General features: G+C 36.5%; 1 protein-coding gene across 18 annotated transcripts in view; it reads left to right on the top strand.

Moving 5' to 3' along the window:
• Window positions 1-12,140, top strand: part of ROBO2 (roundabout guidance receptor 2) — a 479,926-nt gene that overhangs the window by 69,370 nt on the left and 398,416 nt on the right. The window lies entirely within an intron of this gene.

Below are 12,140 nucleotides of genomic sequence, written 5' to 3'. Positions count from 1 at the left end.
TAGCTTTCCCTGATAATGCGTACAGCTTGAACATTAAGCTATACTTAAATGTCACTTTATAGTTTGAGTAGTTATCTCTTCCTTAAGGCATATTTTGTAGCCTTGATTATGAAAGGATAAGAGGTATAGTTTTTCAGAACATGTCGTGATGTGTGATGATCTTCCATAACGAACTGGACATCAACTTTGGCTAAAGTTACTGCTGCTAAAGTGAAACCCAGTAGGCGTTTTAACGGTTGCACAAAGGGGTGTAATATAAGTGTGCTATCCTACTGTAGCCATCTCAAATATAGCATCTTCTTTGGGGAAATACTTGAAAATGATATATATTCAGCGTGGCTTAGGTGACTTGCAGAGAAATGTAATTAAAACAGCTGAAAAGTTTATATTGCACCTTAACTCCACTTACAGATTGTTGAGTTGCTGGTGCTCCTATCCAAAGGTCTTTATTTTCACAAAGTTGTTCATACCTACAAAGACTAATCTTGGTGTCAGAAAGTGTCATACAAAGCCCAGTCCTTCCAGCAGATGCTTGATTTAAAGCAGGTGAAAATGTGCAAGTGATTTTGATCTAATTTCAGTAAGAACTTTATTAGGAACAAGTATCAAACATGCTTCACTACTCTCTCATGGCACTCCGATGTTTCTGTATTGTGAGTGACTTGCAAAACAAATTTATCCAATACTCTTTTGGGACATTGACATCAAAGATACAATTGAGCATAATAATATATATAGTAGTGAAGTGAAATCTAACATTACTGAAGAAATTTCAAGTTTATTTGTCATTATTCTTCATCTTGCAAAGTGGTCCACACAACGCAGCAAGAATGAGGTTTCATTGTATGTGGCTTTGAGCAAATATGACTTTAAATATATAACAAATTGTACTTCATAAGAGATGATGAGAGGGAGTTTTTAGAGAAGTGTTACTTTCATCATTTAAAGTGTAATAAAGTTTCTACATTGGCATTATACCAGCTATTAACAACTTTATAGAAGCTTTATAGAAGCAAAATTGTTTGTTTTACTTCAGTAGTGGGCTAATAGTTATGTTTAAGGTTAAAGGAGTCATAACCCTTAATTCTTACAGTTCTTAATCTAGTGGGTTTTATTTCTGGGAGGCTTAAGAACCTATTTCTTTTCCTTTCCATTTTTTTAGGTCTTTCAAGTACCTAATTCTTATCCTTCTTTTAAATCATACCAGTTCCATAGAGACATTTTTTAATTCCTAATAGTTTACAAGTATGACATTTGAAACCTTTAATGTCATGTTCAGCCAAAGGGGAAAGATGCTTTGAGAGGAGGCAAAATGATTGATTTTTTTTTTTTTTTCCCCGAGAGGATTAAACTACCATTTTATTACTGGTACTAAAATAAAAGTCAGACCCGAACCTTACAGTCAGCGCTTGTGTCAGTTAACCGATGAATGGTTCTTGTTCAAGCTCTTAAATTCTTTCATGGGCTCAAAATGCTGTCACTATGAAAATAAAGCTAATAAAGCTGAGTTAAAGCTTTGTAGAAACAGACTGCCGAAACAAAGTTGCTGGGTTTTATTCAGTTTGTAACATCCATTGTAAAAAGTATTCAATAGTATAGATTTTGTTTTCTTCCTTTTACCTAATATTCCTTCCAGATTTTGATTAGAATGGATGAGGAAGTGGTATGGTTTCAGTACTTTCTTCTGCTACAGACTTCTATATATTACCACCCCTATTTTACAAATTGTTAGCCAATATTTCTTTATCTCAAAAGAGTTTGTGAAGTTAAGTATACTGCTGATGTGACATGCTAAAATAATGCTAGTACATTAGGTAGCTGTGAGATATTCTGTTCCTGTAGATAGAAGAGCACTGTTCACCTGCTGGATAAGATCGATGTTTAACCACATGCGCAGCTTTGTACTCAAGTTGTTTTTCTAGCCCAGAGAGGCTTCAGGTGCATATGGGCGCTTATTTTCTTACGTGTCTGCAAAGGTACCTTAGTTTCAACTGCCTACTTGATTTTTCTTTTGATAAGTTTTTTGAATATATTGAGAGGGGGGAAATGATAAGAAGGCATTAATCTAGAGGGGATTATCCCAAAGCGTGGAAGAAATATATGCAGTACTTGAAATGACTTTTAACCCGTTTGACATTTGACTTGCTTCAGAGTTGATAATATCCTTTTGAGATCTCTGCCTTATAATCAGCCTCATTAATTCTTGTGACTTCTCTTGTTTCTTTTTATTGACACATAAGATGTATTATTTGAGAAAATGAATTCCTTTCTTTGTCACAATTCCCCGTGCCAAAATGAAGTAAGGTTAAACTACACGTACGCTTATAATATGACAATAGTTCTGCTCTTTCACTGGGGGAAGCATGCAGGAATTATCAAGTTAGACCCTAGAATTTGCATCAATTGTTGTGATGTCAAAGCTGCCATATTAATATTCTTAGTTTTCCATTTCAGTGGTTAAGTATAATACAGATCAATCTAATGAGGTTTTAGGTACACTAAGTACTTCTTGCTTTTAAAGCTGTATAGTCTTGAGTTAAAAATAAGCTTTTTAACACATATAGTCATAACTGATAAAAACTTGTAGTTTTAAATAAGAGGAGTTTAATCAGGAAGGAAATTTAAGTACATAAGATTTGTCTGATTTTTTTTCTTAAAACTGAACATACTATCTTTGTATTGAGAAATAGTGTTTAAATCTTTATAAATTTATAGAGTTTGTTTTGATCAAGTTTTTAGGTGGCCGTATGTGGGCGTAAGAATGAAAACTCTTGTTGCAAAAGAGAACCATATTTAACAGTTATTGTGGTTTATGATGCTCTTTGCTTTAAGATCTGGGTGTATTAATGTATTTTCCCACCTAAATACTGAGAAGAAACTGGCTGTTTCTGACTTGTGGTTGGCACACATGTTTGAGAGGCGTTCGTGGCTCCTGTCACGCCAGATCTAGGTTGCTCATAGAAATATGAAGTCCTGACTTGTTTGCTGGGGTGCTTAAGTATGCTTGGGTGTCTTATCTTAGGTTGCAAGCCATCGTTTGAATAGCCTGGGTTAGCAGAAGCAAAAGCAGGGCAGCTTTGTTTGTATGTAACAATGCTGATCTTTTCTTAATTCAGGTATAGCAGAGGCACATTTGCCTCTGTAATGCGCTTGTTTTGGACAATGTAAAATGGAGCGTTCAGTTATGTCTGTGCAAGTGTGTGTTTTATGTATAAAATTCTCATTTACGTATATATTTATGTAGATAAAAGGTGGCCTGTCAAACATTAATTCTGCTTTGTTATAGTGGTGTGTAATTGCATGACCACGTACATAATTTTCTGATGGAACACGGTCTGAGTCAGTGCCCAGAACAGATGGTGCTTGGGTTTTTTTGTACCTTACTTGTTCAATGTTTTGCTCGCACTTCAGTTGCTGTGTATTGCTGAAGTCTTAATTATGTGGGGTGCTATTTTTTCCCCTTTAAAATTTTTAGTGCTTATCTTGAGTACAAGAAGTAGCACTAGAAATGTTTTGCAGACATAGAACAAAGACAGGGCTAGCTTGTGACTTAATCAGTACTGAGCAAATAGGCCATGGCAAATGTAGAGCTTGGGTCCTTCAGACCAACAGGAATATTCTTCGCCCTTCTGTGAGTCTCACATGACTTCTGACTTGTCCAGAGAATAGAAGTGTGGCTTGATGTTATGATCATTTATTGTATGAAGCAAAGACTGAAGGGGAACAGTGAAATTTGAACAGCTTACTAATTCTGTCACAGCTCTGACTTATTTTGTCAAATTCTCAGACTAGCCAGAGGACAGGTCAATAAATTTTCATTCATTTGAAAGGAACTTTGCCACAGATTCTAAAGACTAAAGGTCCTGTAAGACATAAGTAGGTGCTCACCACTTGGTGGGACCATATCATAGTACAATTATACAAAAAAAATTATACAAGTAGTAAAAAACTATTTCCTTTCTATAATAATTTCCTTAGCATAGGTTTCTTTCTCTTTTCCAGCAAAATTTTCTGTGTTTGTAAGGAAGAAATAAAATCTAAACTGATGACTCCATAGCTTTCTAACAAGTAGGCTAATGGATTTTTTTTTTCCCCATATCATGTAAGTATGAGCTGAAGTACTTTGTTAGACCATCACCTTCCTGTATATGCGCTTTTTGCTTGTTAGGCACCTATCACCTACCTCACTAAGTACAAACAGTAGCAGACTACCTGTTATTTGTGTTTACATTTACACGCACAGAGCCAGTGAATACTGACAAGTTATCCATAGATCACACCAGAGAATCCAATGCATGTTAACAGCCTTGCAGAACTTTGGCAACTCCCACTTAACAATAAGCAAAACACAAGGGAATGCATGGATATTTCTGAGCCTTCATCTTATGAAGGTTCCCATTTTCACTTGAACTCCTGATCTTTATCAGTCTTCAGGTAGGAAAGTGGCTTTAGCTTCAGCTTCCCTAAAATAACTATTGTTAGTGAATTTTATCTTTAACTTTTTTTTTTTCCAAATTACAAATTTTAGACTTAATGGATGAAATGTGAAAAAATTCCTCAAAACAAAAATGCAACTTAAGCAGTACCTTGAGCACCCATGCATTTGTGTTAGTATACCAGTGTATTTAATTTAAAATGCTGAAGTATATTCATCTAAATCAGCTGCTCAGGTTCTTTCCTTTTCTTAAACATAATGTGTGCTGTTTGGAATTGTTATAGTTCAGCAAAGAAAACACACGGTACTTGTATAATAATGAAACAAATATGTCAAAATTTTTAGGAAACTAATGCCATTTGCTTTTTTCCTGCCTGATGAATCAAGATACAAATGTATGAAGCCACATTTGTGAAGATCACTGAATATCACTTGATACTCGTGCCCTGTGTAGAGATTTGATCCTTGGCCCGGATTTCAGCAGCTCTGAATCAAAACAAAAGAAGACATAAAACCCTTTGAAAACTTACCCAATGGCAAATTACTCTTTATGAAGCCTTATCAGGGCCATAAAAGTGGAAGCATGGCCCTTGTGTGTCATGAAGGAACTTGGTCACATTTAGCCAAGTGGCATACCACCATTCAACATCAGCACATCAAGTAAAGTATTCCTTTAAAAATTTGGCTGTAGTCTTTGAAGAAGAGAAATTCTGGAGACTACCATGAAGTTGAAGTAAGGCTTCCTATTGTGTACACAGCTTCCAGCCATTGTACACATTTGACCCCCAAATGACAAAATAAATGAAAGCTGCTCTTCAAAGTAATGCAATCAGTTCAAAAATATTGTGCTAATAAAGTTATAAATTCTAATTGAAAGATTTATGGCAATCCATTTAGTTGTTACTAGGTTATTTGTGACAGACAGATGCAGAGTAACCTGATTAGAGTCAGCATTGTGATGACTTGTAACTGTAGAGGGGAATAAAGCTTTAAACCATTGTTGTAGCCCATTCTCTGAGCATCTCTGAGATGCATTTGGAAGCTGATTTAAAAGAAAGTATATGACCGTTAACTGTAGGTTTGCAGCTGCCTCAGATAGGTTGGACTCAAAGAAAGTGCTAAAATGACTGGCAAGTCTTTCGTTACCTAAGTTTTAATTTGTAACTCAATTTTGCAGATGTATTTAGAAGACATTCTATTGAAACACTCTTTTCAATATAAAAAGAATTTTTCCATTAATTTTATATTTACTATCGCATGTTAGGAAAAATAATCTTAATTCAGTTAACAACAAAAATGCTCTTAAAGAGTTTATTCTTTTCAGTTTGATGAAAAAACTTTATGAAAATATGCTACCTATAGACACATACCCTTGAAAAATGTAAAAGCAGTGCTCTTATTCACATAAATCTGTATAACTTCAATTGGAGGAGCTTAGCTTTATTGGAACCAAATAATAGTTTCATGAGAATAGTTTCAGAGAAGGAAGCTAGGTGTTTTCTGGTACACATTTAGATTTAGATACCTAAAAAGATTTAGATTTAATACCTAAAAAGTAGACATGGTTTTCATATTTTCTGTAAGATATAATATATTCTTCTTCAAATCATCCTCAACGTGAGAATTAATTCAGTTTTGTATTTATTATAAGCAGTATTAATTGGTGAAAGGATACAGTTTTGTATAATCAGGAATAAAATGTATCAAGCTTTTCACTAATGCTGTAGTACTGTGTATTGCAAAGTGGTTCCTAGTCCTAACCTCAGTGCATTTGAATGGTCTGGCACAATAAAGCAATAACATGATCCAAGCTCAGGCTTATTGGCAAGTGCTGGTCTTAGCCTTTCTGATTAATACAGGTCTTTTCCTGTACTATGTCAATTTATATTATGTTCAAAGTTATAATCAAAATAGATGTAGTAGTTACAGCTGTCAAAGGGGACTATTTTGACAGAACTGCTTTTGTATTGAGAGTTAAATGATTCTCATGGCTCTAACCTTATAGAATAGTATGCTTTACTTGCTGGCATTCATTTAATCAACTCTTTCTCTAATGCTATAGGAGGAAATACTAATTTACCAGAACATCTGTAAACAGAGGGTGAACTGTAAATCTGATCAAGGAATGGATTATTAAATTCTGAGTTTACTATTCCCTATAGAGTAGGGAGATTTCTTTGGCAAGTTGTAATACTGATTAATTTCCTGTTACTATTGACTAGTAAGTGTATTAAAGTAGTGGGAAATATCAAACAGGAAGAAGTGTAAAGTGTGTGTCTGTATTGATAGATTTTTGTAAATATTTTTATGTTTGTGTGTAGTATATATGTATTTATTATGTTCCAGATTATTAGTGTCATCTTTAGATTGTCTACTCTTTTTTTCCAACATAAGACTACTTTCTGTTGTCTATCACTTTACCAAGTTGTGATCACTTCATTTGAAGAGGCCATGTTTGACTGCCTTCAGGATGACTTCTTGTGAGTGCTGTGATGGGGAAAGCAAAGGCAAGAAACAGGGTGGAAACTTTGCCTCTTTCTAAACATCAGCTTTTTGTGAACCAAGATCCTTTTAATATCTCCTGCTAATGTCCTTCCTAAACTCTGGAAGGATTTTGGAACAGGTTACGGTGTCTAGATACTTAGGACCGGGGAACTCTCTATCAGAACCTTTCCTTTCACCTTGCCATCAAAATCCACTGAAGAAATTACTGTTTACAGGTGTGAATTACTGGATTCTGAGATCCTAAGCAGTTAGGTACCCTGAAGATTTCATCAGTGTTATGTGTGTTTAACCCTGGGTGAACAAGGTATTCCTAGCAATTGTAACTTCTGTAACTTATTTCTAATGGTGTTCCTGTGAAGCTCAGGGGCCTGGAATGGTTGAATAATTCCCAAAGTGATGGATTAGCATGCAGACAGCAGTTGAGGTGAACAAAGGTGCATGATAAATGTAATTCATCACATAGGTATTACTGCTGTGTGTCTGGGGTTTCTAGGGGACTAGAATAAGCACGTTTTGGAAACTGGCAGAACTTCTATTTTTAATTTACGAGTCCTTATTTTTAAATATTTCTTTAATCATAAGTAGCAAAATCATTGTGATTAAAGCTACCAGTACACCTTTACGTAAAATATTAGAATTGTTTTCCTACTATCTAGGAATACTAATGTTAGCTACAAACTATTGTGGTATAGGAGCAAAAGAAGACCCAGAGCTTGTAATCTCTTTTCAGTTAACTTTTATTCAGCTGGAATATGACCCTCGCACAAAACTGAAAACTCCAAATAAACCATATTAAGAAATGTAATTTGATATTTTCCAAAGCTTTTCCACTTTGGAATTTGTAGTGAAGCACAGAACTGTGATAATATGGAATAAATACCTAGACTCTTTAAAATTCTTTGGCTTAGTAAGTTAGGAAAACTGTTGAAATAGTTTTAAGATTAGTGAATGAGACCAGGAGCTGATGTGCATGGACTCTGTATCATTTACTTCACTTAAATTTTGCCTGTATGCATGCATCTCTGATGACCTGGCCTAATGTCACTAATAAAATATATGGTGCAACTTCACTGCATCTGTAGCAGTCAAAGTGATCCTGGAAGGTGCTGGTACACAGCTTCCATTAATTCCAGTGATTCTTGCTTTGAAAAGTGAAACTAAGCATCTTTTCTATGCATATTTTCCCCCAGTTTAAACACACAACCCCCCCATCTCCAGGGTTCCTTATTAGGGTTGGTTAAATCTAATTCTAAATCTAGTATTTAAGTCAGCGTTATACTTAAAATGCAGGATAACCATGTGCTATTTTAACTGAAAAGAGAAACTCTGTTTTGCCAGTTCTCATCTTAAATGTGGTTTTTTTCCCATATCTATCTTTACTCTACTTCCTTGCTTCCTAATCTGTTAAGTGGTGTTTGTAAAGACTCATGTTGGATTCACTGATATTGATGATTCTAAAATCGGGAAAACATTTCTTAAATGTAGAAAGATTTGTTGCAAACTGGATTTTGTGTCAGTTTTAATTTGTAGTTGCGGTATGTCACAATCTAAGTTGTTTGTGGTCAATCAGCGAAGTGGCTGAGGTACTGCTGAACTGAAGATAGTTGTTCTGGAAAGACTCAAGTGTTTGTCTCAGGTACGTGCCATTGCTGTGCTGTTTCAATCAAGAATCAGAAATGCTGCGATGGGCATATTGTGTTTGTTCACATCCCTGTCTGTCAACACTTCAGGAACCTTTTCAGTACCCTTTTTCCTACTGCTTTCCCTGATCAAAGCATGACTTGCTTATTAAGATTCTCATAAGATAATCATTTAATAGCAACTCTGAGCCAGAAGACAAAAGGAAAGATAGTTCAAGAGCTCATTGCTAATTTCTCTCCCAGCGTAATCAAATCAGTACAGCTCTCCAGCCAGGACTTATAACCCTTAATAAGTCACTCTATTCGATTAAGAGGAATTGATTTTCTTCTACTGTGGATCATAGTGATTATGACAAATACTGTATGTGCTGCTCACTTCCCTATCTTCCCTGCTAGTGTCCATTTGTTTGCAGGGTCGGCAGGTAAACGAGCCAGAGAGATGACGCGGTGTCATTAACTGCTGTTGGTGTCAGCGCTCTGACAGCTGTGGAATTGAGTGGTTCCATAGATCAGAGCAGAAGCCAGTTGTGAGGGTCTCGCACAGCAATTACGTACTTCAGACAACTCTACTGACAGCCTTAAATGCAGGAAATGATGGGGCAGTAATTCGTAATTGCAACTAGGAGAGCAACTTGCAATCGGTGGTGTTGTGGTGGCAGCATATGGGCCATAGTTTAGAGGTTAGTCAACATTAAAATGGGTGGGACAGGGGAAAAGAAGAGCTGTCAAGCTGCCATGTTTCAAAAGTAAAGCCATGTTGACCTTCTCTTCAATCAGAGGTTACCGGTGGAAACATTTCTTGACAAGGTTGCCTATTTGTTTGCTTTCCCTAAGATTGTTGGCGGTAGAAAATTTAATTGACTTGAATTAATTTAATTTTTTGGGAGGCAGGGACTGTAGAGGTGGGAATTGGGTAAATGTCAGTGATGTTCAAGATAATTTTGGGAACGGTCACATAAAGGCACATAAATGTTTGTTTATACATGTTTAATTCTTTGGGCTATCATAAGTACAGTCAAACAGAAAAGCATATCTGTCTGGGAATTTTAATTCTTCATTGTGGTAATAGCAGCCTATACCTGGACAGCTTTTCCTCAAGGTGTAGACCACATTGCAGGTGCAGGTGAACTTTGGGAAGAAGTGAGCCAGTCACATGGTCTCCCTCTCTGCCCATTCTCCCCCCCCCATGTAGCCTAACCCATATCTAGGCATCTATGATAGAATCATAGAATGGTTTGGGTTGGAAGGGACCTTAAAGACCATCTAGTTCCAACCCCCCTGCCATGGGCAGGGACACCCTCCACTAGATCACATTGCCCAAAGCCCCATCCAACCTGGCCTTGAACACTTCCAGGGATGGGGCATCCACAAACTCTCTGGGCAACCTGTTCCAGTGCCTCACCACTCTAACAGTAAAGAATTTCTTCCTAACATCTAATCTAAATCGACCCTCCTTCAGCTTAAACCCATTACCCCTTGTCTTGTCACTACACTCCCTGATAAACAGTCCCTCACCATCTTTCCTGTAGGCCCCTTCAGGTACTGGAAGGCCGCAATTAGGTCTCCCTGGAGGCTTCTCTTCTCCAGGCTGAACAACCCCAACTCTCTCAGCCTGTCCTCACAGGAGAGGTGCTCCATCCCTCTGATCAGCTTCGTGGCCCTCCTCTGGACTTGCTCCAACAGCTCCATGTCCTTCTTGTGTTGGGGACCCTATAGCTGGATGCAGTACTCCAGGTGGGGTCTCACAAGAGCTTCTATTTAAGAAGTTTTACTTTCAAAACTATTTAATTACCTTCTTACTGAATAAGGAAAGCTAAATGTTGAATTATATAATCTGAATAAATGAAGGCAAAGTTTTCAAAATCAATATGATCATGTAGTTTAACATCCTGCATAACCCAAGCCACAACTTCTGTAGTAGGACCACTAATTTGTGGCTGAAAAGATGTATGTTCTTGTTTTAGGGCCTGAATTTGGTCCATTTTATCCTGAATAAATATTGAAACCCTGTGTAGAGTTAAAAAGATTTCAAGCGGGGGAAATCACATCCCCTGTAAACTGTTTTAATATTGAGGTGACTTGAAGATAAAACTACTACTTCATGAGTTTTAGTTGTTCTTGTTCTGACTAGGCTTCAGTTAATGTTTCTTTTTAAATTTATACAAACTGAATATTCTGCAGAGGAAAAAGTTTTGATGCCCATACCATGTGGTATTTCTGAGATGTCGTAAGTCTTTTAAATATTGCAGCTGTTTCATGCAGTTGACATTTACTTTCCCTGCGTAGCTATGTGGAATGGTGGTAAAATGGGATTCAAATTGCCAGGTGCTATCTCATACTGTATAAGTACAGCTTTCAAGCACTGATTAGATGGCAGTCTGATGGTTTTGGAGTACCTGAAATCTACAGCCTTTGGATCCTGAGACAGTTTTGAGGGAAGCAAGACAGAAAGATTACAATTTTTCAGGTTTCAGAACACTTTGAGAAATTTGCTTCATTAACACACACACACTCAAAAAATCCAGCTATTTCAGTTTCAGTAACTTGTTCCCTTCATTAGCTTTATTTGTAATTTGAATTTTCCTAGACCCAACCTTCAACCATGAAATCCTGAAATCCTGTAGTGGGAATGTCACCCTAAGGAAAAAGCCTTGAAAAATTGCAACTTGCATAAATACTTACTACCTATGTCTTCTCTTAAAAAACCTTCAAGATATTAGACCTAAGTATCACATTCTAAATTGTGGGTTTTTTCAAGCTTCAAAATATTCTTATGTCCCTTTTGTGAAAGCTGTCAGGTTTTTTAGTGTACTTTAAAGGTGTGAACATTAATATTGGGCAAAATACCCCAGGATTAGCCCAATCATTGGCAGTTACACAATGGGTAGACATCTTTGCTGCTATTCTCTTACATCGAGAGATCATTTTAGTAATTTTTAGCTGCATTGTTAAATCAGGAGCTTGTTCCCGTGGTTATTTCCATTTTCCTCTAGGATATAACCTTCCATTCTGTCACTGTGGGTTTTTTGTTTGTTTTGAAATCTGATCTTACTATAAACCTTGAACTGTGCCTAGTTTACCAAGCGATGCTTATTTGTATAGATTGCTTACCACTTCATTATGCAGTAATATGTGTTGTCTGAAAATTGGATTAGTAGTGACCTTATATTTTCTTCTCAATTACTGACAGATATTGAATTGTTTTGAAGATGCAAACCAATGCCAGCATGACTCCACTAGGAACCTGGTTTTTCATTGGTGATTCCCCAGTGATCTCTCTTTTTCTGGATTTATCAATTACCAGTTTCAAATCCACTTAGTATGTGCCAGGTTTAATTTGTATGGTGCTAATTTTCTAATGCAAATATCATGCAGTCAGATGCCTCACTGCCTATATAACCTCTTTTCTATGAAAATGTGTCGATCATAATATAGTGAGATGTGATATAGTCATCAGCCTCCTTCTGAACAGCAGGTTCAAAGCTTTTATTCTGGATTATTGGACCATTTGGTTTCTTTTTTTAAAAAAGCAGTCTTGGCTGTGTAGTGCAACTTTGGCT

This window comes from Balearica regulorum, chromosome 1 (assembly GCF_011004875.1).
Source record: "Balearica regulorum gibbericeps isolate bBalReg1 chromosome 1, bBalReg1.pri, whole genome shotgun sequence".
NCBI classification, from domain to species: domain Eukaryota; kingdom Metazoa; phylum Chordata; class Aves; order Gruiformes; family Gruidae; genus Balearica; species Balearica regulorum.
The sequence above is the reverse complement of the archived record's forward strand: the minus strand, read 5'-3'. Positions and strand labels throughout refer to the sequence as shown.